Source organism: Colius striatus, chromosome Z (genome assembly GCF_028858725.1).
Source record: "Colius striatus isolate bColStr4 chromosome Z, bColStr4.1.hap1, whole genome shotgun sequence".
NCBI classification, from domain to species: domain Eukaryota; kingdom Metazoa; phylum Chordata; class Aves; order Coliiformes; family Coliidae; genus Colius; species Colius striatus.
In genome coordinates, this window is record NC_084790.1 from 84,676,154 (window position 1) to 84,703,125 (window position 26,972).

General features: G+C 45.0%; 1 protein-coding gene across 8 annotated transcripts in view; it reads right to left on the reverse strand.

Moving 5' to 3' along the window:
* Positions 1-9,901, reverse strand: part of SMAD2 (SMAD family member 2) — a 55,845-nt gene extending 45,944 nt beyond the window's left edge. For 2 of the 8 annotated variants that reach the window (XM_062017844.1, XM_062017837.1), the window contains exons 1-2: positions 9,845-9,891; positions 6,004-6,080 (exon numbers count right to left, since the gene is read on the reverse strand). The gene's annotated coding sequence lies outside the window, so the exon portion shown is untranslated. The other 6 variants (XM_062017839.1, XM_062017840.1, XM_062017841.1 and 3 more) reach the window with 6 other exon arrangements.
* Between the last annotated feature and the right edge of the window lie 17,071 nt (positions 9,902-26,972).

A 26,972-nucleotide genomic window follows, 5' to 3' on the forward strand; every position in this document is an offset into this window, starting at 1 on the left:
TTTCCATTTTTGTTTGTTATGTTTTAAATAACTACTAATTTCTGTTCGATTTGAAGAGATACTGGTTTGAAACTCACAAGTTTGGTAAATGCTTATTTCTGTCTTTCAATGTAGAGTTTGATGTCCTATAGATAACAAGTCTTTTCCATCGGCAGCACTTAAAAATCATCAAATCTTTCAAAATTAACTAAAGGAGATATAAAATCTTGTTTGCAAGCATCTTAGTAGTAGAACTGTCTGATTTCAATTTTAATAGCCTTTCACTATCAACTACCTGATAAAGATGTTTATAGAAAATGAAAAATCAGAAGGGATGCCAAAACCTGGGCTATGCTTAGTGTTCACTGCAATTCCCACTTCAAATCACTTAAAAGAGAAATTATAGCCATTTGGAAAACACCTTCATGCTGCAGCTTCCATTAGGCTAGTTTTAGGTATTAAAACAGAAGCCTCAAATCAAAGTGTATTATTTCAGGTAGACAGCTGTTAGAAATTGCTTGAGGATATAAGTGCTATGGACAGAAGTACGACACTGAACTCAACAACCTTATTTCCAGGCAGCAAATAATTACCTGAACTACACAGCGTTCCCTTCCTTCCAAGCTGTGTAAGTTAGTTCAGTCAGACAAAAATACCTTAGTTTATCTAAGAGCTAATGCTACATTCAAACTACTCAATTTGAGCTTTCAAGGCAGCTTACATGCCCTGCCAACCCATACAAGCACACACTTTGCTTCTTTCCAAAATATATCAACTTCATTTCATTGAAATTTCCTATCTTGCAAAACACCACGGTAAAAAAAAAATCTTCCTTACATCCAATCTGAACTACACTCTTTTGGCTTAAAACCATTGTGCATTGTGCTGTCAATTGAGGCCCTGGTAAAAAGTCAAAGCATTCATTTTCTCACATGACTATAACATGAAAATGAAAAGAACTTTTATTCTTAAAAATAATGTTGAATTATGACAGAATTGTCCCCAATACTGCAGACTGCAAAACCATTGCACTGGAGCCCTGACCACAGCAAGCACAAGGAAAATAAAGCCAATGTCCAACATCTGTCAAATTAAATACTAAGACACTCAGGGTACAGTTTCATAGGGAGCCAAAACAATGTTAACAGCTTCCTGCCATAGGAAGCCCAGGTCTCCTTCCTTGCTTTCCTGCAATACCACCACTAATACCTTTCCAAAAAGGCTTTGCTAAATAACCAAGGGGTTTTCTTTGCTGAGTGAGTTCGCTTTCAGGTTAACAAGTTGCACCAGTAAGTAATAAAAGAACTCATGCTGATGTCAGGTGAGGAAAAACGTCCTGAAGTTACACCATAGAAAGTTTAGATTGGAGCTGGGGAACAATTTCTTCCCCTAGGGGCTGTCCAGTCCTGTTCCAGGCTCCCCAGGGCAGGGGTGGAGTCTCCATCCCTGCAGGTATCCCAAATCTGTGTAGCCGTGGGGCTGAGGGACATGGGTTAGTGGTGGCCATGCTGAAGGAACAGTTGGATGCAATCTTTAAGGCTTTTTTTCCAATCTAAATGATTTTGTGGGTTACAGAAGTGCAGATGGAAGACTCTAGCCCCATGCTGCTTTCAACAGCAGCATTAGCATTGATTGCATCGCTGGCCATGCAGCCTCAGCATGTACTTTAGATAATTTATTTTCATGGCAAAAACAAACTGAGAAGTCCTCTTTCAAAAATTCTGAACTGTTGGTGGGCCTGGGAGTGAAAGACATGAGACCCCTAACACAGCTCACTAAGTAGCTCCAGAGTTAGGACAGAAGGCTAGCATGGCCTGTGCACGTTAGTTTTCCCAAAACAAGGATCTGTTACCTTCAACTTTATCAAAAACCTTCAACATTTGAACAAGGCCAAGATTAGATGTTCTGGAGGCAAACATAAGATATTCCAAAAGAACAAACAAAGGAGGACAGTCTCTTTGGCTTCAAAGATTACATTTTAAAACACTAGCAATTGATAGCGTGATACCTGAACATTACATTCAGTTCTGACAGATGCAGGTAACCAAGTACCACCATCACTGCTTATCCACATACCAATTCTTCTCTGGTTTATGGAGCTCACTGACACATAACATCCATATTTCTCATTCTGTAGTTTCAAATTTGACACCTTTCAATGCCTCAGAATACTCCTTTGATTGTCAGCCTTACAAAACACACTTCAGCATGGTCTCATTTACCACCAACGTAAATCACCTGTTGCTCCATGCCCTCTAAACAGCCTCAATGCTTTTATCTAATTTTTTTAAACTTTATCACACTCCTTTTGACAAGGTGTCCAATTTTGCAGCACTCTGTTCCTTAAGACCTAATATTGATCTATATATTGTGTTCTGTATTCTCTGGTGCTTTTGGTTTTTTGAAGCTAACATGTCTTTCTGCTCCAAATGGATATTGAACAATTTAAGTCTTGCAGCAAGACTTTGGAAACCCAAATATTTCAGTATTTTACACACACACAGGATTAAAAAAAGAAAAATCTTTCTTTTCCCATTTCCAAAAGACTGTAAGCTTAGACTCATCTAATCAGAAACTTACAGATACAGATGTGTGCTCCTTCGTTTGTGGTTTTCAGAAACCACAGGTTGACCTGATACACCTGTGAAAATTAGCTTTTTTACAAGAAAATAAAAAGCACAACCACAAAGGGACACGATTATTAAAAGGGCTTTTTATTACAATTATTATTGCAGCTTAGCAGGTATTTCAGAAAAAAAAAAAAAAAAAACAACAAACCAACCCTCAACATACACTACAGCTGCAGTCTAAGAGTCTGGAAGGCCTAAACTAAGTTCTTCCTTCTATCTATTGTTTTGCCACATCAGGGATTTGCCAGGAATATCAATAAGAATTTCACAGAATTACTCTAGGAGTGGCCCTGTATCTTTCAAATGCTGAGCAGAGAGAATGTGACACAAGTAGGACAGGACTTCATTCAGCTTAATACTGCAGCCAATTGTGATGAGTACCCACAGGAGAGTATTTCAGACAGTTTCATTTACTGCTCCAAGACTAAAGGAGGCACTGCAAAGTGCAAGGCACGGTTAAGTTGAAATAAAAGCAATCTGGATAAATGTAAATTCTGCAAGGAAAGGGCAGAAAGAAATACCCTTTCTGGGTCAGAGGAACAGTGTTTGTAGCATAGTGCTCCATCTCCAATGGTGGCAGGACACACTACTCAGGGAAAGCACATGAATCTGACTGGTTTACATAGCCCATTCTCCCCATAATTCTTCAGCCTCTTGAACTGTTACTGCAGGAAATTAAAAGCTACATTCTTACCTGTTCCTTTCAGCACGCATTTATGGACCTGTTGTCCACAAATTCACTTAACTACTTTTTGAACTTGCCTCCACAACCTCTTATGGCAGACAGCATCAGAATTTAACTGCCTGCTGTTTTAAAAAGTACTTTTAGCTATTTTGTTTTATTCTCTTCTTTCTTTCAGAAGGTGCCTCTTGTTCTACCACTGTAAGCTCTGCTGAAGAACTGTTTGAATTCATCTCATCTGCAAGCTTCATCATTCTGTACGTTTGAATCACGTCTCTCCCTAAAATCAAAGGCTATCAGCCTTTTGTCACAAAGAAAGTCTCTGAACGTTGCTACCACAGTTTGTGAAGCTCCTCTGGCCAGATATCAAGCCCAAAAGCTTTACTCAATTAAACTACAAGTGCTTGAAGGCATTGTATAAGGACTGACCTGAAGACCACTGCAACATCAGTCTGTGGTTACCTTTTTGGTTGTATCACCCTAAAGCTCTCAACATTATAAGTACAAAGACAGAAATCTACATCTCACGAGGAATTTGAAGGCAGACAGCACATATCTGCTGTTGAACATCTGGCAGGAGCTCAAATAACAAGGAGCCCTACATTTGTGTTGCCTTTTAACTGAGTCTACCCAGGCACCATGTTTATACCTGTGGGTTCAGGAGTCACCATTGCAGTCCATATTTGACCCATCTCAATTCAATTCATCACCTGTAACTTTTGGTTTCAAACTGGTAACGTGAGTAATTCTGATCTTTGCTCCCAAACAATCATCCTCTCATAAACTGCTGTTGACCCTAGCCCCTTGCTAAAAAACATTCCTGTGGTCTCTTTCCTTGTATGCTTTCTTTATCCATTAAAAAAAAAAAAGAGAAAATGCTTTTCCCCAAATGCACCCAGAAAACAATCCCTGACAAACCATTTTCACAGCCCTAAAATGGCCACAGATGCAGTACATGCTATATTTGTATTATCCCTGCTTCCTTGCAATAGTTTTTGTGATCTCCTTGTAATCCACAGACAATCACTTTCCTAAAAATGAGTACTCATTTATGTTCTTTGCTTTTAGGAACCTCAGTGTTCAGAAACGCTTTGCCATCCCTTATTCTTCATACTGTCTCTCCTTTGCTCAGTCTATTCTACTAAGGAGTGTCTGGAACATACTATAAACACACTGGTGCTACCAAAAATATCAAGTGGTTTCTGACTAATTTATTCTAAAGCCTTATGCAACATATTTCATATCAGTCTGCTTATTCATCTTAAACTTGAAATAAAGAAATCTAATCTTTCTTGGGTTTTACTAGAAGTATTCTGGCTCAGAGCAATTTCATTTGCAAGAGCTCTTCTGGAATAAAGAGGACAAAAATTAAGCTCCTGAGGAAAGAAGATGAGGAAAATCATTTGTAGTATGAGACAGAGTCTACAAGCTCATTTCCTCCCTATTTTAGTCCCTTTTTTGTGATATTTGGTTTTTAAGACAACGCATTTTTTCATTAATCCTGGAATTTTTTATCAATTTCACCAAGTGCACAATGTTTCAGGTCTTTCGAAAGACAAGGGAATATCTGGGTCCCAGTGATTTTACTGGCTTCACAATAAGGTAACATGAATTGAAGCACAGTCTATTTAAGGCAGCATCAATCAGGCTGAGAGATGAACTTTTAAAGAGCATAGTTTATGGAGTCCTGCATATGTCTAGTACATTAATCCAAAGTCACTAAAACTTACACAATACAACAAGTATTTCATCTTGCATTGAATGGAAGCAAACTAAAGCCAGTGTATGATCTGCCTCTGGATCCTTTTAGGCTGTGTTCTTCTAAATGACAAGGAGATAGCTGACTCTCAGTGGAATAAGAGAAAGTTCTCCCCAACGTTAATGATTTCAGCTTGCAGGAAATCCCAGTTCTGCATGAAGTTTAATCTAAAATCAAAGTCAGTCACTTCCCTTTCCACTCCACTTAGAGCACTCAGTGGAACAGATAACAGAAGACATTTTACTTCTTCTGTTGCACCCACAACTCTCCAAAAATTGCTTTTTGAGATTCCAGAAGGGCTAATTCTTTCCTCGCCTCTGAATACTTTGCTGAAGAACAACCATGTGAGAATGTGAGGTGCTGCCCACCTCTCACCCCTCAGATTCAGGTCAGAGCAGGACAGCTCCAAGTATTGCCTTTGTGGTTTGAGGGTTTTGTTTTGCTTTGGAGAAGGTATGGGTGAGAGCTGGGGGAAGGGGAAACCAGCCCTACTGTGCAATGCCCTCAGATCTACCCCACAGTTTGGCTTATGAGCCAATTAGGCCAGCAGTGGGGAGCAGCTCTGAACAGCTCCCTCCCCAGGGGGCTCCAGCTGGCCAGCTCACAGGCCTACATGCTGAAAACTAAAGCCAAGGCCTTGTGTTTAGCTTTGACACGAGATGATCAAGTTCAAGGCAGGCTGGTTATCATCCAAGGAAACAGGAGCAAAGAAAATCCTTCCTCTGGTCAGCTTTAGAACAAGGATTTTGTCATGTGTCTACACACAGGATCAATCTCCCCATTCATTTATCTATTTATTCTGCTCTACTGTTGCAAAGCATCTTGAAACTCTTGAGTTAACTGTACTCTTGTTATATAGCCCACTGAAAACAGAATTGACCACCTACTTTGCAAGTAGAATCTTTCTCTCTCATTTCACCAAGTCTGATTACAAATCAAATGAGAAAACTCACGTTTTTCATACGCAGCACTAAAATAAGCACGATCACGACGTTTTGAAAGCTTCCGAAGCTAGATTTTTCTTGAATTACTGCAAATTACAGACAAACATAATAATGAAAATCTATAATGCTATTAGAAAATTAGCACACTGTATGCAACACATGCATTCATGGTACACTAAAATTGCATGCAACAGGAGACATGAAAAAGAAAAAAAATGTTAATTTTACTGACTTCTGATTAAACTACTGAACAGACCCAAATATTTTAGCAAATCTCCTAAATTACAAAAGAGGAAAACTACCACAACTGCAGTCTGACAGTCCACTTTCTTTTGAAAAGCTAAAAACTTCTTCAACCTGCTTAGTATAATGAACAACTTCACAGCATCACTCTAAAAAAACTAAAGGGCTTTAATAGACCTAAAAAAGCACAGAAAGAGCACTCCAAACCACAGCAGTTTCAGCCCTTCTCACTTCATCTGTTTTGACTAAGATTTTCCCTGTGTAACAGTTTCATTATTTTTAGAAAATGAACACTGCTGAGGTAAATTTGACCTGGAATATTGACAGAACTGATTATTAGGTACCCTGGTTTCAGTTTTTATCTGAATAGCTTAGCAGCTTCTCCACATTGTTAAACCACAAACAACTGCATTTAACAATTAGTTAATGAAAGTTCACTTTCAGTACAGGCCTAATATACATGTTCTTCAAACAGGCTAGCCCTGCATCCCCTCAATATGCGGAGCACACTCTGCACTGACAACTGTCTTACATTAAGCTCATATTGGTCCAGTGTAATTACATCTAGCTTGAGCCCCCGACTGAACTGACAGAAGCCCCAGGAACTACACTCTTGCCATCTCTTCTTGGTCTTACTCCACGCTACAGCTGTCAAAGACACATTGTCATAACAAAATGTGAGCTGGAATGAAGCCTTACTGTTTGTAACCCAGTTTCTTGACTGGAAGCAGAGAGCGATGTTTAGGAAGGCTTTCTGCAGTACCCAATTTCTTCTAGCCCAGAGAGTATTGAACACAGGGCTGCCTGTACTCTCCACTCTGCTACAAAAAACCTAATCCCATCGCATGACCTGCAGCAATTCAGTTTAACAAATCAACAATTACAAATATTTTGGCAAAGTAAGCTTAGGTATTGTTTGCCTCTCGGCACAGTTCACCAGTTTGTGGCTTTATGATAAAAGTCATTAAATCCAATCTGAAAAGCAGAATTTACAGCTCACTTAGCAAGTCAGGTCCATAAATAGATGCTTTCAATTACAGGGCATTTACATGCACAATCATTAAGGCAGCACTGAATACATTTGAAAGCCCCAGAACACTATTTTATCATTATTAAAACTTTGCGTACTGTTCTTTATATAAACAAAACTCAGGAATTCTCTTCAGTCTCAAGCAGAGCTCAGATACACTGTGATCCAGAACCTACTACAAAGCCTGTTCTCCCAGTATGTTTGTGGGAAAGGGATTAGAGATATGGAAACAAGTTTTAGTTTTTAAAGTTGTTCTCAGCAGAGGGTTTGGGGTTTCTTTTCGAGCTCCAATAAACTCAATTACATCAACTGGTGCTCAACGCTTCTGAAAGAACAAGTGAAACAGGAAGATGGAAGAGGACCCAGGAGCACCTTTCATTTGGAGATTCACTGGGTAATTGAAACTTATTTGATTCTGTTCATGAATCCAGCTTCTGGGTACAGGAAGAGATCAGTTAAGAGAGCAATTTTTGTAATCTCATTTCTTCTATGGTTTCCTTTCTTCACCATCAAACAGAACCTCAAGAAAGTTAACAAATTATTCTCCGGGATTCTATTACACACACCCATCTTCTTCCATAAAGAAAACTGGAACTTCAAACACTTTTTGGTCATTTTGGTGACTGTCAGTGTAGTTCAAGCCTGACCCACACAACTGCTGATCCACAGCCGAAACCTGGCAGCAATCAGCTACAAGGTTACTCTACTAAACAGCCCAAAATATTGTTAAATACATTAAGTATATTGCTAAATATGTGTTTCAACTCATCTTAAAGTTTCAACCACCTTAAATGAGATTCTCCCCTTCCTCTTTTTAAAGGCATTTGTAGTTAATGTTATCTTTCATCACAACAGTGCTAAGCAAATGGTGGGAAGGGACTTCAAAAAACCTCCTTCTATTTATATTCTCATGCCCCTATAATTCACTTGAGTTTGTAAAAACGTTAGTTTAAAAGCTATGCCTCAGAACACACACACTAATAATCTACTCACGCACCATGCAAGATCCAACACTGCAATAAGACACAGGAAAGACTAAACAGCAACTTTGGTCTGCTATGAGAAGCCTCTTGCCTTCAGATGAGGGTCAGAGATGTTTTTCAGTTTGGAGAACACAGCAAAGGCTAATCAGCCTCTCACTAGAGAGTCCAGCCTCCACAGAAATAATGTCATGAATCAGGTTGAAAGTACAGCTCTCCAGGCTAAGAGAGGTACACTTCAGAACAGACAAACCTGCTGTTATGTGCAGTCTCATAATAAGCTGCCATTATAAACTTCTTGCTACAGATTGAATCTGACTCGTTTATAACCACAAGCTGCGATAACATGAGCCCCACACACACGATACACAGGTTGTGGCACCCACCAGCAGCATTTTACACTTGTTTGGTAAACTCAGTAAGCAAAACTTTTTCTTCACACTGTCCATTTGTTTATAAAGTATTTGAAAAGAGCACAACACACACAGGTTTAGTGGTTTTTTAAAGTGAAAAACTGTGATGGACAACCAAAACCACATGAAACTAGGCTGCAGTTTGAATCTCAGCTGTTCAATTCAACATCTCTCCAAGATTATCACAAGGGCTCTTTACTCACCCAGTCTTTTCTTTCCTTCATTTAGTCTCCCCCTGTGCAGACTAAAAGACCATAACTGTGTCACACTCTTTCTCTTCCCCCTCCACTCCCCACAAAAAAAGAGACACACCACTGAGAACTTTACCACACTGCAGCAACATCAGCTATTTGTACTTATCAAAACCCAACTTCTCCCATGTGCTTATCTAGGTAAATGAAATAGTTAGCAGATCATGTTTGTTTACATCTGACACTGCATAGATAGCTACAGCATTAAAACCGCTGTCATGAAGAAAACCACTGAACTGAATTCGCATGTACACGTCTCATGTATGCTGCGTGCAGAGCTCACATCCACGGCTCTGGACTAGAAGAGGAACATACAAAAGCCCTGCGATCCTAAACGCTTCTCTGCAATTCGCTCCTAACTTTTCCACCACCCCGACACCAAGTTTTGCACACCTGATATCTACAAGAAACACAGGCCAGGAAAAAAGAGACACTGGGAAGAACTTTGGGGGCTTTTCCCGTCTTCCCTCACCCCCCACAGGCACACAGGAGGTACAAGTCAGCCCTTCCTACCCTTCCCTGCCTGGCCTCGGGGGCTACTGAGACGCGTAGGCGAGGGGGTGACAGCCACCTCCTCCGCCGCCTCCGCCCCGCTTCCCCTCACGCAGCCCCCGCGAGGCGCCGGCAGCAGCCGCCCCCTCCACCCCACGAGGCCGCTTCCCTCCCGTCAGAAGCAGCAAACCGCCCCCCGGCCAAGCCCTGGACCGCCACCGGGGCCCTCAGCGCCGCCCGCGTCCCACTACAACAAAGGGGGAGGAGGGCGTGGAGAGGCGCCCCGGTCCTCCCGCCGGGACCAGGCCAGGCCCTCCACCTCACCCACAGCCCGTACGCGGCCGGCGGTACAACCCTTCCCGACGAGCGGCCGCGCGGCGCCTCCTTCCTCCCGCGACGCGGCCGGGCCAAGCCGCCCGCCGAAACCGCCCCGGGACCAACCTCTTCCTCGGCGAGCTGCGCGGCCGCCCTCCTCCCTCCGCGCTGCCTGCCCCTGCGCGGCCGCCTCCCCGTGCCCATTGGCTCCCGCCCTGCCCCGCCTCCGCCCATGGGCGGGGAGCCCGCCCATTGGCTCTGATGCCCGTCACTTGAGAAATACGTGGCGGCGATTGGTCAAGGAGCGCCGAGGTCCGGCCCGAGCCGCCGATTGGCGGATTGAGCCGCCAATGGAGCGCCCGCGGCGGGAGAAGAAACCCAAAAAAAAGAGGCGAGAGAAGGCGGGGAAAAAGCGCCGGGGCGGAGGGAGCCGGGCCCGGGGGCGGGGCCACGCCGCCCATTGGCCGCAGCCGCCGTCACTCCTCGGCCCACGCGCCCGCCAGGGGCGGTTGATCGCGAAAGGTGGAGGGGAGCGGAGGTTTGGGTGACCCGCAGGCGCGCAGCCGCATTCGCGGAACGATTCCGCGCCGTAACCTTCCGCGCGCGGGGCTGGGGGGCGGGGTGGGGGGGCGAGGAAAAGTAGTGCCCTCGTTGCCGCAAGAGGTGTGAGGGAGGGCGGCCGAAGCCCGGCTCCTGCCCGCCTACACCCACGGTCCTTGGGCAAGGGAGGGCGAACCCTCAGCGGGACGAGAGCGCCGCAGGTGTCACGGCGCGGCTCCATCGCCAGCGCTGCCGTGAGAGGGGCTGGGCGCTGCAGCGCGGCCCTCGCCAGGCACAGAGGCGCTGCGATGGAAAGTACCTCGAGGAGGCCACCCAGCTCCCTGGGCAGCCTGGCACAGGGGCTGACAAGCCTCTCAAGGAAACAGTTGTGCCGCAGCTCCAATCTCAGCCTCCCCTGGGGCAACTTGAGCCCATTGCCTCTTGTCAGAGACTGACCCCTGCCCCATGGCAGCCTCCTGCCAGGGAGTTGCAGACAGTGATGGCCAAGCAACCCAAGTTCTGTCAGCCCCTCCCCAGCCCCTTGTGCTCCAGCCCCTTCCCCAGCTCTGTGCCCGGCTCTGGCCACGCTGCAGCCCCTCAGTGTCCCTGTGGCAGTGAGTGAGGGGCCCAGCGCTGAGCACAGCCCTGGAGCTGCAGCCTCCCCAAGGGCAAAGAGGCACAATCCCTGCCCTGCTCCTGCTGCCACCCCAGTGCTGACCCCAGCCAGGCTGCCCTTGGCCTTCTTGCCCCCCTGGGCACGCTGCTGGCTGCTGTTCAGCCCCTGGCACCAACCCCCAGGCCTTTTCCCTCCAGCAGCTTTCCAGCCCCTCTGCCCCAGCCTGGAGCGGGGCCTGGGCTTGGTGTGGCACAAGGGCAGGACCCGGCCCTGAGCCATGTTGAACCTCATCCCATTCACCCCAGCACGTTGCTCAGCCTGTCCAGTGCCCTCTGAAGACTCCTGCTTCCTCGAGGCATCTCAAAACAGATTTAAACTACCCATGGCTTCCACTGCTGTTGTGTCTCCAGGCAGGGATGGGCCCTGCAGAGCTGATGCCATCCTGACAGCCCCCAAAAGGTGACATTGCCCAGAAGCCACTGCTGCCCACCTCATCCTGCTGCTGCCTGCACCAGCCTCAGTGCCGCTCCCCCCCACAGTGTCAGTGGCTCTAGAGAGAGGTTTTCCCCTGATGTTGTTGGGGTTTTTCTTTTAGCAGCTGCATTCAGTAGACTTTTCACAGCTCTAACCAACTGTGGTGTGGTAATGATGTAATAGGACCGAATTCCTGCACCTAAACAAATGCCCAGGCTCACCACAAGTGTATTAGAGCCTGTTGCCTTGCAACTGTGTGGCTGAGGAGCTGTCAGCATGTGAAACCCACCGCTGCTTTGTCTGCGGAGGTCCTTGAGGTGATGCCCAGAAGGTTCCCCAAAGCAAGAGCGGGAAGCCACAAGACAGGAGCTTAACGGGGTTTCTTTGGTTGAAAAGGTCTGTTCCTGCTTTGCTGTACGTCTATTGGAGATGCTCTGTTTTTCCACTCCCACTTTTTGATACTTTTCTTTATCCTCCTCACCATAGATCTCAATCGCAGGCCACCTCATCCCTGAGGTCACATCTCACCAACGTAACAGCTTGCTTTCCAGAGACACGCTCTCCTTCCAGACTGAAATGCTTTCTGCACTTGGTGACGTAGGTGTTGTGATTCAGCATCTTGGGCACGTATCTCATCTCAACTGGCTTGGTATTCTCAGAGGCCAAGTGAGGCTCCTCTCCCATCTTTTTGCCCTTCTGACACAATGTTAGACGTGGACATGCAGAAATCTCCCTCTTGCCTCATCTGTGCTTGAATTTTCCCAGCAGACACGTAGTTTATTTAGGGCTTTTTGTTAGGTTTTTTCTTTCCCTCGGCTCCATCAGTTTGAGATACCTGCCAGTCACGAAATAAACACAGAAGTAAAACAAAGAAGATAACACAGAGATGCTAGCAGATTACCATCATGTTTTTGAAAGATAAGGAGGTGTTCCAAGCACGTTTTACCTGGAGACAGACACAGGCTGTGCAGCCAGTGCAGCAATTGCTTTGTGGAGGTTTCACTGTATTCAGAGAGAGTTTTTTTCCTATGAACAGCAAGTTAATTAAGCTCTTTTTTTTTTCTATGGATTTGTGTCAAGCATTCCCTTCACTTCTCCACTGTGATAAATCCACAACCCTTTCTTCTCTTAGGTCACCAAGACTGACTCTGTAGCTATCCACAGCTCTCTTCAATGTCCCCAACCTACTGTTACTGGTGTGCTGTCTGGATATGGAGCAGCACACACTATGGGTGGCTCAGGACTAGGTGTGAACTGGCTGGCCAGCTGCCCACCACTTCTCTACAGCCAAGGACGCCAAACAGAGCTGATAAGGGCCGAGCTTTCTCTGCTTTCCTCACAGGTGGAGCACTAACAAGGTTTTTTTCTTTTCTAATTTGCCATGAAAGTTGACAGACCTTGTAATCTGAAAGTTCTGCTTCTGTGTTAGTTTTGGTTGAAATAGGTCAGAGGGTGAACAAGCTTAAATTGTGGGACTCTATCAAAAAAACCCTCGTCATCTGCATAAACCTTTCTTTAGGAAAGTAAATTGCAAGCAGCAGGAGAAATAGAGAAAATGGAAGAAGGCAGCATCAGAGCTGCAAATCACAGAGCTCAGAAGTTACCTGATAAGTGGAGTTGCTGCAGAAAAGCCAGGCAAGGTGCAAATCTGCCATGTGAACACCATTCTAGAAGGGGCTCCCAGCCACACACCTGCCACTCCAGAAACAGTGCTTGATTGGGTAAAAACAATCAGCAAAACTCCATCCCTGATACCAAAGCTAGACATTGCAAGGTCCTATTAGCTAAGCCACATCGTTTGGTGTATTTTGGACAGGAGCTGACAGTTGATAGTGCCATTTGGGTTTGAACCTGAGTGGAAGAGCATCAGCATCTCCTTCAAAGTGTATCAGCGTGTGTCAGAGGGATCCTCACGTATAGCATTCTTGTACAAACAGACAGAAACAGCACAGGGGTATTTTGCAGCCTGCTTGGAAGAACAAAGGAAGTAATCTTCAGATCTCAAGACAACATGATGAAACAGGAGTTGGCTGCACTATGTTACAGAGAATAGGTGTTGACTTCCCAAAGGCTGTGACCAAATCCTTGAAGAGGTAAAAGAAATACACCACCAGTATCAGATAACTTCAGTGACACCTAGGATTTCTAAATGATGCTATCAGATGCCACTCTGTGAATGTGGAGACAAGCACAATGCTAGGGAGGCAGGGCAGATGGGTTTTGTGTGAGGTCATCGTTACAAATATGTCAAAGTGATCTGTTACACTGAAAAGAAAATAAGGAAGAAAATTAAGGAAGACCTTTGAAGAGAGGTGTGGTATGAAAAGATCATCCAGCACCTTGAAGACAGGAAATAACATGTGACAAAAAGGACCATCAGTCCATGCAGAACCACTGCTAAGTGTTCTCAGGTTCCTCAGCTCATTCTGTTGAGGCGCTAGCTTCAATACATGCTTTATCTCTTACATCAATGACTGCAGTGCTGCTTCCCTGCTTACTGTAAATGCCATTTCAGCAGGTTATTTTCTCTCTCAATTTACATGAAGGTAGCTTTCATCATCCATAAATCCGCAGAAGGCTATGAAAGAGTATGGTGCACGGAGAAGCAGGAAACTGTGAAAGGGACAGGTTGCCTTTTATGCCATGTGGCCTTGAGGCCAAATGTCATGAAAGCAGCCTTTCCATGTTGTTTTGCAAACTGGGACAAAACCTTCCCCCACTCCCCGTGGAGGTAACAGCATGACGAAAACCCTCCTCTAGAGCAAGACTGTGCCTCCCTCGGCCTCAGAGGGTTAAAGATGGGCTTCACCTTATTTCACTTGAAGTTGGTAAGCAGCTTCACACAGCAGCACATCCAGTGGCAGCATGAAGAGGGTTAAAGAGGAAACCACTCTGCTTCTCTCATCCCAAAGTGAGGAGCATGTCTGATGATTTTCGAGACGACTGACTGCTGGCGTGCTCGCCAAACAGGCGTTACGTTACAGTGACTGGAGAAGAGCTTGAGCATCTTAAATGAGAAGGAAGCTATTGCATGAGGCATAAAAATCTCCAAAGATGAATAGAAACTTCTCAGTCACACCAGCACAGAGCAGATTAAATATGTGCAAAGGGCCCAGTACTCCCCAAACTTTAAGAAACGCCGTGACTTAAGGCTGGGAGTACCAGGAAAATGCATTAAAAGGCATTTCACATTTCTGCTCTTCCATTTATCTTTTCAGTAACGAAATTTCTCTGAAATGTTGAAACTTAAATCTGTTCACTACTTCTCCTGAAATGCAGAAGTGTGCTTCCACTGTTACATAATTCCCAGTCGTTTCAGACCGGGCCATTAGGAGATTTGAAAGCAAAGCAAAAAGTAAAATAAGGAAACAATCCCACAGTGCCAAAATAAAGAAAGGTGATAATTGACAGCCCTTGGTGTAAGCCAGCTGTGTCTGTCTTATACTCTTGTCAAGGTGGACTTGAGAAATCACTAGCATTCAAAATAACGTGCCAAAAGCACAGAAGCGTCTTCCTGACCCATCAGAGCACAGGCTGGTTGGGGTTTGTGTTATAAAGTACGTTACATTGATGAGATGGGGTGAAGACAGTAACCCTTAAAAGTGACATCTCCTGAAAGAAATGGAAATACCTTCTCACAGTCCTCATTTACACTGCAGAATTCTGATGAGTAAATTATTTAACTGCCTGAACTTACCTCAGCTCCTCTTGCCTGTTTGCACATAGACCCAATCACCCCGAGTATGCCAAAAAGCAGAGTGAGTTGAGAGAGGTGGCTTTGGCACAGCCAAACATCGGAATTTTGAATTCATTTGCTGCCTTAACTTGCTTGGCTTTATGCTTTGAGCTTTCATACCAGTGGGCAGTCAGACCTTGCTACAGGAAAATGCTGAAGGCCCAGATGCGTCTGTGGGGCTCAGGAGCTGAGAAGCGATCACAGGCTTGGTGAACTCATTTTCATACTGCTTTCCTGGTTTCAAAGCCTGGTTTTAGGCTGAGGAGTCAGTGTGGTCAGCCACCACCAAGGAACGGTGAAGGCTTATACTGCTTCAGCTCAAAACCCTTCTTTGTTCTGCTTGGCTGAGAGCGGAGCCTCTGAAATGGTTTGGCAGAACCTCCCTCAGGTCCAGCAGCACTTCACAGCTCCCTCCTGAGATAAAGAGAGGCAGGGGCTGCCCACGTGAGCTCCCAGAGGACCTATTTGGACATACTCTGTCCTCTCGCTGCTATCTAGTCATCAATAATCACTGAACCAGGCTTTTTTTCCCTCTGTTTTCCTGATTTTTATGGACTGGAAGCATTTTGTGTTGTCAACATTTCTGTTTTTTCTTGGGTTATCCCTCTGTCCTCTCTTATTATTCCAAATACCATGTCGTTCCTCTGCCTCCATCCTTTATTGTGGATTAATTGAAGTTGATTAGAAACACATTTATGCTAACCCCAAATAAGCCATCATTAAAGCGAAATAGCCTTGTTTATGAGGAGATTTACACAAGTTCCTCTTTATTGACTTAAATGAACAAGTGTAATTTGTGAGGAGGCCTGGGGGACAATAGCTTTGTTTCTGAATTAATGGTAGACCCTAGCCCAGCAAGGATTTGTGTAAATAGTAGGTCTATGCAGTGAATAAGCCAGCTGAAGTCAGCAGGATCAGTCCTAGGAACACAATTCCGTATAAACACAAACCTCGGTAGCATTAATTTTTCCATCACCCTTCCTTCCTTTCCTTCTGTTTGCTTTTTCCAGCAAGCTGAAATTAATTCATCACAGCAAAATCTGCAAAATAAGAAATAAAATAGCCTGTGCCTCCCTAGGAGGGATCAAAATAAACCAATTTATGCTGTGATCAGTTATTGCAATACAGTCTGTTTCTGTTTTACACTGTGTAAGATGCACTATGCTAATTAAGCATATGTTTGTATAGATTAGTCTCAATGAGATTTACCCCAGTTTTCGACACCATCTGTGCAAGATCAGTAGCTGAGTTGGTAGTGAGCTCTGTCTATACCATCTACATTAGTTGAAGAAATGTGTAGAATTCCTTAGGGTGAAGTTTTCTTTGTGTTGTTATTGGTCTTGCAAAGCTCTGTTTTACAGATTTTTGGACATCCTTGTGCTTCCAAAAGCTAGTGACTTATTACAATATCATTCTAAAAGTTATTGTCACTCTGACAGACAAGCAAGAGTTCAAAGAGCCTGAAAAAATCCTTCCATGCTTAGCTTTATTTTGAGATATAAAACACGTGTTATTGCTATGCAGGTGAAGCCACCACCAAATAAAAATGTTGCCTTAATAAAAAATTAGGCCTCTAAATAGTGTGCTGTGCCTTTATCATTACAAAACAGTCATGTTGTTTATTTCAGCTTTTGGCATTTATCATGATGAACAACCAATGCAAAGAGGGGAAAGAAATGAAAAGAAAAAAACACACCAAAAAAAGAAACTCTATCCTCCCAAGAGTGCTTGAAGCCAACTGATAGCTTGTGTGTGTGTGGAATCCACAGGGAAGTCTGTGTTGGAGCCTCCATTACCAGGGAGGCAGGCTGATTTCTTCAACTGGCATGATAGGAGAAGGTGCTCTTTGCTCTGGACAACCCCTGCACGACACTGTGATGGCCACTGTATCTACAGAGGATGCCGGGGAGAACTCAAGGACTTATCCCTGCCTTTGCTGTTTGGGATAAGAGTCAGCTGGTTTTGTCCTCCACCAGTTCAGGATCAAGCTGGTGTAAGAAGCTGGTGCTGGGCCCATGTCCTCCCTCAGCCCAGCAAAGCTTGCTTTCTGCAAAAGGAGGTTTTGCCCTGTTGTGCTCAGAAAGCACCTCTCTGGCAGCACAGACCAGCTTCTCACCAATACGTGGGAGGATATTGTCCTGATGCCATGTTCTGGCTGATTTAAGACACCGAGAGGTTAAAAATCAACAGTTTGCCAGAGTCTTCAAATGTATGACTGAGACAGACCATTAAAACCATCTACTCTATGTTTTTCCTTTCCAAGACTGAATGATTTCACCACCAGAATCCTTTTTTGAGCCTGTAACCTTTGCAGCTCTGAGCTATTTCATATCAGCCACAGCAAAGGCAACCCAACTCTACTTAGAAACCTGCAATGAGAGAGGATCCACCAGCTGCCCGGTAAGCTGGTGACAATGAGAGCCTCTCTCTTTTGTCTGTAGGGGTTCTGTTTAGCATCAGCTTCTTGCCATTAGATCTCATTATACCTTTTTGTTGGTTTTGTTTTGCTAGGCTGATGTCTTTAGGCAGAAATCTTTTATTGCACAGAAGGATTTGGGGACTGGGAGTGAGTGGCACCTCGATGTTTTTCTTCAGTAAACAAAGTAAAGGGAGTTTCTTTTGTCTTTCACCAGAAGGAGGGTTTCCAAACATCCATTTTTACCCCAAATTCCCTCCACCTTCCATTTTGAAGTGTGGACACTGGAGCCATGAACAGTCCTTTAATACATTTACAGCATTGTAATGCTTCTCTGCCTTTATTCTGCTTGTGGATTCAAAAGCCATTTTCCCTCTACTGTGTAAAACCAGGAATATATGCTCACAGTGTTTCCAACAGTGACTTGTAAATCCTTTTCAAAGCCACTGCTTTCCAACATGCAGTCCCTGCTCTTAAAAGTTGAGATGTGCAGCCTTTATTCCTTGAGACAGCTGTCTTAAAACCACCAATCTGAGTGACTACATTTGCTGTGCTGTGTGGATCGCTCTATAAAAGTAATTTGTCAATATTTATGAAACATGGCAGTAGGAAAAGACTCCCAGCTTACAGCCACAGACAAGGACAGCTTCATTTTTCAAAGCTTCGCATTTACAGGTGAAGAAAGGTCAGACAGTAATGAGATCTTAAATGCTTTAGAGTAATATTACTGCAGAAAATGGAAAGAGAGAGGTATGTCTTCCATTACATGCAGCCAAACAAAATCTGAAGCTGCAGTCTCACTGAGTTTGCTGCTTCTTGTAAGTTTGACACGACTGCAGGCAAACATATTGTAGATCACATAGCTTCGAGCACCAGAGATAAGGAAAGCGGAGCACCATGGGCTGCAAAAGTCAGATTCCGAAGTTAATCAGCCTGTTGATTTATTCTGTTACAGCAAAATACAGGGCAAGAAGGAGCTATGAGAGACGAAAGCCATAGAAAGTGTGGGAGATGCACGCCGTGTACAAGTAAATAGAAGCAGCAGCTGAGATAGAAGCAGCAGTCTGTGGAGAGCAAGGAACAAGTGGGAGAGCTGATGTCCAATAATAGTTTCGTATGTGTTCATTCCAAGATAAATCGCTTTCCAAGTCTACACAAACAGTAATCAGCAGCAATTTGTAATCTAGAGCAACTGACAAAAAACAGTAACATTGATCAGGAGAAACATCTTGCTCCCCTTCCACTGGCTTGAAGATTAAAGCTAAAAGAAAGAGAGAAAAAAAAAAACCCCACAAAAGTAGTTTGCACCTGAAGCACTGGCAAGCCGTGATATTAAGAGATGTTCCAAGGACAATGTGTCTTCTTTTGCAGAATAGATGCAAGTTGCTTCCACAAACTTAAAAGCTAAATCTGATGGTATGAATTTAAGGCAAGTTTTTGCAGTTATTTTGTTTTGACCCAAGGTTACAGCTGCCCTCTGTCAGTAGCTTTAACTGTGTTGAGTGTCACCACAGACTCCTCCTTAGCCAAAGCAAAGGATAGATATCAGTGCTTTTGCAAGGGCAGAGACTCACAATTTTAGCCTTGTGAAGCGCCTAGTGATCCTGATGGGCGACTTTATCACAATGCAAAGCCTTGAAGGACCTTGAATGGAGTGCAAGTATTGCTGTTAAATTTTGTCCATGAAGCTCAGCTTGCCTCTGGCCCACTGGCAAGCAAAAAGCTCTGTCAAAGCAAGGAGGATCCTCTGCAAAGCCCTTTCCATGATATGTTTGTATTTTAATCGGTGTTGAAAACTTCTTGATTCAACTCAACAGCTCGGAGTTTGTGAGTACTGCAACCAGAGTAACACAAAGTTCAGGTCTGGCTGCTCACCCAGGTCCTGGGTGCATTTTGCAACACACTGATCTCTCCATTACAGATGACTGCACTGTCTGGGGAGGAAGAGTCAGGGAATGTCAGTCTGAACTCTGTCCACTGTTAAGGAAAGATGTGCCTCGAGTGGGCTTTGAGTCCAAGAGTCATTAGGCCCAAGCAAAGTGCCTTGATGACTCTGCTGATGGCCACCAGCAGCTACAATGCTCCATGTATGAATTGCCCCCTCCTAGTAAGTTCTCAGAGAAATAACAGGCATCAGGCTTGGGCTCCAGATTCCTGGTTCCCAACTGATTTCTTCTCATCCTTCAGCTGGTACTTCTCCCTTAGTTGATCCAGAGGAAGAGTACGCTCACTGTGCCTCTCACACCTCCTGTTGCTGCCAGACAGCTGATTGTCAGCCCACCTGAGAAGCTGTCTAGACACAGTGACATGCTGTCAAGTTAGCACAAAATTAACAAAACGAAAGGGGAGAATATTTTCCCCAAGAACTCTCTTTCATTCGTTGACTCGGACGCTATTTGTGTCAGTGGCAGGTACAATGCTTTCAGATGAAGACATGATTTGATTGTCAACTCTTTAAGATATTCTAAGTTTGTTCTGGTTTTGTTTTTTTTCATTAAAGTCCATCTCTGATATCAGCTCAGGCTTACAGACATTCCCCAGGCACTTGTAATGCTGCAGCTACAGGTAGTTTGCACTTATTTAACTGGTAATTTGCACTTATTTAACAGGTAATGTCAGTAGATAATGGTCTCCTGCTGCTAGATAGAGACAAAAGAAGAGCTGTGACGTTTTACACTTGATATGCATTTAAAAAACAAATGCTAGTGGCTTGGAAAAAATCAACAACCCTATTTTGAAACAGATTGTCAATTTCTCTTCTTAAGTTTTCTTCTCAGCAAAAGCATGGGGAGTGGAAAGGAGGAAGAGAATCATTCCGTTTACACCATTTACAATTCCAGACAGATAGGATTGTCACCATGAAGGGATTCTACCGTTCCCCTCTCCTGACTTTTTTCTCTTTTTTTGAACATGATGACTGATAGGGCTCAATCCTGTGACATAGCCCCATCACAGTCTGAGCTGGAAATGTTGTCAAGGCCCTCAGGTCACTCACAAAATGCATTACCTGGAAGATCTCCCCTGCTGCTCTGAGCCAGGAGCTGCATCACATAGCCACTGTCTGCAGCAAAAACAAAGCCTGGAGAAGGGAGAACAGAGAAACAGGGCCAACTTTTCTGGCCATGCCATTGTATTTACAGTCCCTGAAAAAGAACACTTCGGACATGGTTGTGCTCTACAATATACAGCAAAAAAAGACGTTTGTGGGATTTACAGGCTGTAGTGTCTTTTGGGGGGTGCCTTGAGGTTACCTCCAACACCAGCCCTTTATCCTCACAGGCAGATGGCTGGATATACTTCACCAGATGTTAGAAGTCAAAGGCTAAGTTAGTCACCCTAAACTTCCCACAGTTGTCAGGAAGAGACCTATCTAGTTCACGTGGCCTGTTTTAGAGCTTGTTTTAGGGTGGCATGAATGACCTCCTGCAGTTCCTATGTTTCTACTCTACCTACAAAAGGAGTCTCATAACTTTTAGATATGTTACGATGCTTCAAATCTGGCACACAGCAGAGTCTAAACCTGTGGGTTCTAACCCTGGAACCTGGTCTGAACCTGACCATAGCAGTTGTGTTTTCTGAGCCATGGAGCATTGGGAGCACATCCATAGCCACCACACCAACTGGCATGGAATGAGCAACGCCCAGTCTACCAGACTTCAGGCTTTCAAAACAGGGCGGGCACATGAAAAACCTTGTTGCAAATGGTCGCTGGCCTGACCTCAATACCAAACCATGCCCAAGACTTGTCTGGAAGAGTGCAACTGGCCCAGGTCCAAGCCTTTGCCAGGGACTGCAGCAACCAAAGAATATGGACAAGGGAGCTGTGTGTGTTGGGCTTTCTCTGTGACTTCCCAGCTGCAGCTGAAGCATCCAAGGCTCAGGCTGAGCTTCCCCCCAGGCTTTGGCATCCTGCCCACCTTCCAAACAGACCTGACATCCCTCATAGAGCAACTTAGAACTGTCCTTCCATAGGTTAATGCATACCAAGCAACAACCTGGAGCAGAGAGTTCTATTGTTATTTTACAAGTTGGAGGGGGTGGAGGGGAAAGCCATTGCTGTTCCATCCTCTGCACAACCACAAGATCAAACCCCAGTTCTCCAGAGGCAGACAGGTACATCAGCATGACAGACCAAAGAGTTAAAATACGAATCTGTTGACTCCCTGGCCGTCTACCTGGCATGCAAATGTCTGGTGAAACACGGCAGTGCCTAGCTGAGCTGGGAAAAGTGTGTGACAAGATCAGGACAGGGGCTGATCCAGGAGCTCTGGCATTCCCTTCCCTACTGCTCTTGCACAACGTGGCTACTGGCCAGTTGTTGCCTTTGCCTCCTGCGCTTCACCCTGTAAGTCCCAGCTCCTTAAGCTATTGTACATTTGTATCACAGTGTGTTCAGGAAGAGAAGAGTGAAGCAATTCTGGCTACACTTTTTTTTTCACCCTAGGATATTTTGTGTTTTTCTTTTTTTAAGGTAGCTTAAGGTCTGGATGTCAGCTATGATCCTGTAGCACTGCATGAGAGTCCTGCGAGGGGATTTCAGATTTGCTTCTTATGTCCAAGGCAAACCCTATTTTGGCTGCCCTTTGTGTCAGCAAACAGCAAGCTATATCTGCTAGCTATGTCACCAACAGTAGCTCCATCCTGCATGAGATGGAGGACCTGGTGTGCAGTTGCAGCTTCTTTATATCCCCCTCCCTCCACTTCACCAAGAGCCAGTAATCGTTAAATAAATTACATGCCTTAGTGCCCGCATGTTACTAACGATAATCCTACCTCCACCTACCAGGTTTAGAAATGTGATTAGGGAGGATTATACCTCACCTAATACCTAATCGCTTGTCTGTTCCAGGCTGGCCTTTTATTTCCACACACAGAATAAGGGATCTAATCAAACATCTTGCACGCACGGAAAATGCCAAGCGAGTTAAAAATCGGTTGAGTGAGAGCAGGTAGCAGCTAGAAACCAGACATGACTGAGCACTGAGACATTAACTAGTGTGGTTACCACTCTGGGCAGCACCCAGCCACTCCCTTTTGCACCCTGGCTGTTTAAACAGATGAGCTACCCAAAGGGATGGAGGTGGATCTCTATTGACTGTTTTGGGGGTTTTTTTTCCCCACAAAATGTGGAGATTTTTTTCTCTCTACAATTCTTGTGTTTAGTTCTCTTTGCAAGAGAAAACTTGGATGATTTTCCAGCAACACTCTTGGGAAGGTTAGTGAGTACCAACAGCTCAAGAGCTGCTTAAAAACCATCCTCCACAGCTGGTCTCTGAGCTCAAGGCTTCATTAACTCCTTGCTCCCTGCCTTGATGTGAGATTCAGTTGCTAGGATGGCACCATGAACAAGAAGTGACAACTTCCTATCCAGAAGCAGTTCACAGGATGAGCATCAGTGAGCGGCATCAGGGGACACAGAACGGTTAGGGTTGGAAGAGACCTTAAAGTTCATCTTGTTCTAAACTCCCTGCCATGGACAGAGTCACCTTCCACTAGCCCAGGTTGCTCAGAGCCTCATCCAGCCTTGATGTGATGCTTTTCCCCTTAACTGTGCAAACTGAAACCAACAGTTACTCCACCTTTACTCACAGTCACTTCACCACTCAAGCACTCAGAGATAATTCACCTCTTCCCCTAGGACAGAGGGGCAGCAGCTCACTGGGTTCCCCAGGTGCCTACGCCACCAAGGGATATGGGTTAATATGAGAACCAGTAGGAACAGTATCTAAAAATTCTCTTCCAAAAGCACAAAGGACCAAGTCCTTCCCTACTGTAAGTCAGTAACTCTGTTGGCATCATTGGGGCCACCATAATTGACCAGCTGAGGCTCAGCTCCTGTTTCTTGGAGCACCAAGTCCTCTTTCCTCTCTCCTTCCTTTGCCACATCCACACACCCAGCAGCAGCTCTCAGCCAGGCACAGAGGCTGGATTTAATTTCTGGTAATGGAAGTCAAAATGAGAAGGTTTGTCAAATCAGTGTTAAAGTTTTTTAGAGAAAAATTGGGGGTTTTAATTAAAAAAAAAATCAGTTTTTCAAGTGGTTTCATGTTGTTGGCATCCTTTGTTTCAATAAAATTAGCATTTGCTTTGAAGCTTATAATTAGAGCACCCGACTGAGATAGCAAATGTTGGAAGCCTTGGGGAACCAGAGAGGAGTTGTTGCTGTTGGTTTGTCTACCAGGACTCTCTTTAGGTGAGAAGAAAGGAAGAAATATTTGTCCAAGAACAGAAATTATGCCTTGAGCATGGTCTCAGGTGCAAAGTGAAGCATGATAAGGGAGAAATAATCAAAATATGTCAATTCTGGGTTAGAAAGGGGATCTCAACCATCTACTTCAAATCTCTAATCTCAAGTGAGCAAGTCGTCTAGATCCATGTCATAACAGTGAATGAAATTATAGCTTAGCTAAGTAATTACTCACTTTTTGCACAGAATCACAGAATCATTTAGCTTGTTAAAAGCTTTTAAGCTCCTTGAGTCCAACTGTTACCCCAGAACTGCCACCACTAACCCATGTCCCTCAGCCCCACAGCTACACGGCTTTAGGATCCCTCCAGGGATGGGGACTTCACCACTGCCCTGGGCCAGGCCTTCACAACTTCAGGTAAGATATTGTTCCCCACCTCCAAACTAAATCTCCTCTGGTACAACTTCAAGCCATTTCCTTTTGTCCTGTCACTTGTGGTTTGGGAGCAGAGAACGAAACCTCTCCCCCTCAGCCACAGTCTCCTGTCAGAGAGTTGCCAGTGAGGTCTCCCCTCAGCATCCTCTTCTCCAGGCTGGACACTCCCAGAGACCTCAGCAGACTTGTGCTCCCCCAGTTCTGTTGTCCTTCCTTCAGATAGTTCAGAATAAGCCTATCTTAACTTTCACTGGAGCATTAATTTCAATTTCAATTTCATTAACTGCAATTGCAATTATATTAACTACTTTAAGGATTTATTTTCTTGGTTGATAAAACTAAATTAGGTCTCTTTTCTTAGTTTTCAGTGTTGAAAAAATCCCCACTGGGCAGTCTGATGGCAATATATCCCCAACTGCTTTCTTACTAGATCTCCATCTGTGAATTTCCCACCTTGGCTGCTTCAGAGAGTAAGTATTGGAGCAGACAGACATGGATGGGCTGTGGTAGAGGCTGTAGTCAGCCATATTTCTGAGAGACGTCCCAAAATCTGTTCTAACACTTATCCAGAGATACTGTTAAAGCAGTTCTAGTGAGATAGTGCATGGGAAAGCCAACTGAGGAGCACTACAATGCAATCAGACCTTGGAGATGCTATGCTAGTGGTTAAGCACGAGACTGAGCTTGCTTAAAGAATCAGAGAATGCTTTGAGTTGGGAGGGACCTTAAAACTCATCCAATTCCAACCCTCTGCCACAGACAGGGACACTTTTCACTAGCCCATGTTGCTCCAAGCCCCATCCAACCTGCCCTTGGACACTTCCAAGAACAGGTGAAAACTTAAACTAAGTTTTGGAGTCATCAGGTGGCCACACTGGTGGCAAGGGCTGCAGCTCTGCCCCTCACTCAGTGCAATCCTACACCACAGATGGGCTCAGCCCTCTTCCCTGCATGAGCCTGAGGAGCATCAGACTGATGCCAGTAAGTGGAAGCCTTTGTGGACCTATTCCATGGCTGAGTGGACAGAGAGAGGCAGTGATGAGGGAGAAACAGGTCTAAGCTTTGCTGAGGAGCACATGAACCTGAGTCAGCACATCCCAGAATGGAGTCAAGGTAATGATTTGCCTCCCAAGTGATTTCAGGCTTGAGAAGGAATAGAAAGAGATGCTAACCCCAAGGAGTGGTGACTCAGGTGTGCCTGTGGCATGATGCCTGCGGTGGAATGTCCCCACACACTAAAATCTAACCCTGTAGCAAGCTGGCACACCCATGCTCCTGATAGCCCAGAGCCTATGTGTCACCCACAGTCTGCTGAGACACGGTTAAACGGAGATTCTCACCCTCTCACCTGTGACCAGAGCCCTCCAACCTGCTCCCTCCCCAGCTGCAGGCAGGGTTCAGAGCCCATGGAAGCACAGCTATGTCCAACCCTGCCCAGCCCTTCCTCTAGTTTCCACATCTCCCAGCTGGCTCAAAAAGTGGTGATCTATAGTTTTCTAAACAACATAGCCCAGTCTTGACTCTTCTTGTAGCCAAAGAGGGGTGATTATTGGATTTGAAGGCTAAAGTAAATGGGAGTTAAAGATCCTAAAGGAAAAACTGAGGCAGGGATGAGGTTAGCAGATTTGGGAGACACACAGGTTTGGTGTTCAGGCCCAGACACAGGCTCCACTTTTGTCTCTCTCCTCCTGGAGAAGCCAGTGCCCAGGTATTTACCTCTTCCCATGCACAGAAGATGAGTTTTAAGGCCACATCCAGGAAAGCAAGAGAAGCTGAGTGCTAACACACTTCAGGACCCTCTCTTGTCCCAGAGGTTTCTAGCACAAACCAGAGCCCCTCTCACCGGCTGTCTGGCAGCTCTCAATGTCAACCAAGGGAAAACATTGCCCACTGTTTGGTCCCTTCTGTGAAAATTTCTCGCCCAGCAGTTTCAATCTCTGTCTCTCTGGTTGTGAATGACCCACAGGTGACTTTCTGTAATCAGATTTTCTCCACTCCATCCCCCTCCTCTGTGACAGCTGAAAATTCAACTGCTGGGTGAATGCTGACCTGCAAATGGGAAGCAGGGCAGGCAAGGAGAGGGAACAGGCTTGTGCCTGCCTTACTTCTCCAAGGAAGGAAAGCAAGACCTGCAAGTTTTTGCTTTTTAAAAATACCCTAGAAAACAGTGAGATTCTTTTTCTCCTCTCTTGCTATTTGCATTTTGCCTCAGCTGTATCGTGGAAGTGAAGAGGGATAGTAGAAGGCAGAACCTTTGGGGGCTTCAGGACGTGATTCAGGCCTGGCCAGAGTAAGGGCAACATGCACCAGCTAAACCAGGCCAGAGTTACTGCACTAGTGTTACAGGGGCCACACTTAGGGCAACTAGAGGAGCTCTTGATGAATTGCTGCTGAATTAGGCAGCTGAATCCCAGTTTAGAGTCCATGTCCAAAATCCAAGCCCTGAATACCCGTTTTCAGCCATTGCTGATGTTTGTCACCATCTGTTGGGCTCTGGCTGAACCATACAAGTCACTGCGGTGCATCATTTCCCACCTCCACGTTCAGCACTTGTTGTTTGTCAAACCTGTGTTTCCTCTGCCATCCTGTGGCCTACACACTCCACACCAGGACCCCGCTGTTGCTTTTTGCATTCACCAGCCTTGAAAGAAACCCCATACATATTCCCTGCAAACCCCTGTCCATCTGTCTTTCACGATCCAGAGGGACTTCTGCCCATGTTGAAAGCTACAGTGTCCAGATGAGGTCTGGTGGTGACCCCTTTCTCACTGGACAATCCAAACAACCACTCTGCAATTTTTTAGGAGCAACGTTAGTTTCTGTGGAGGCAGGATTAGGCCACAGAGATC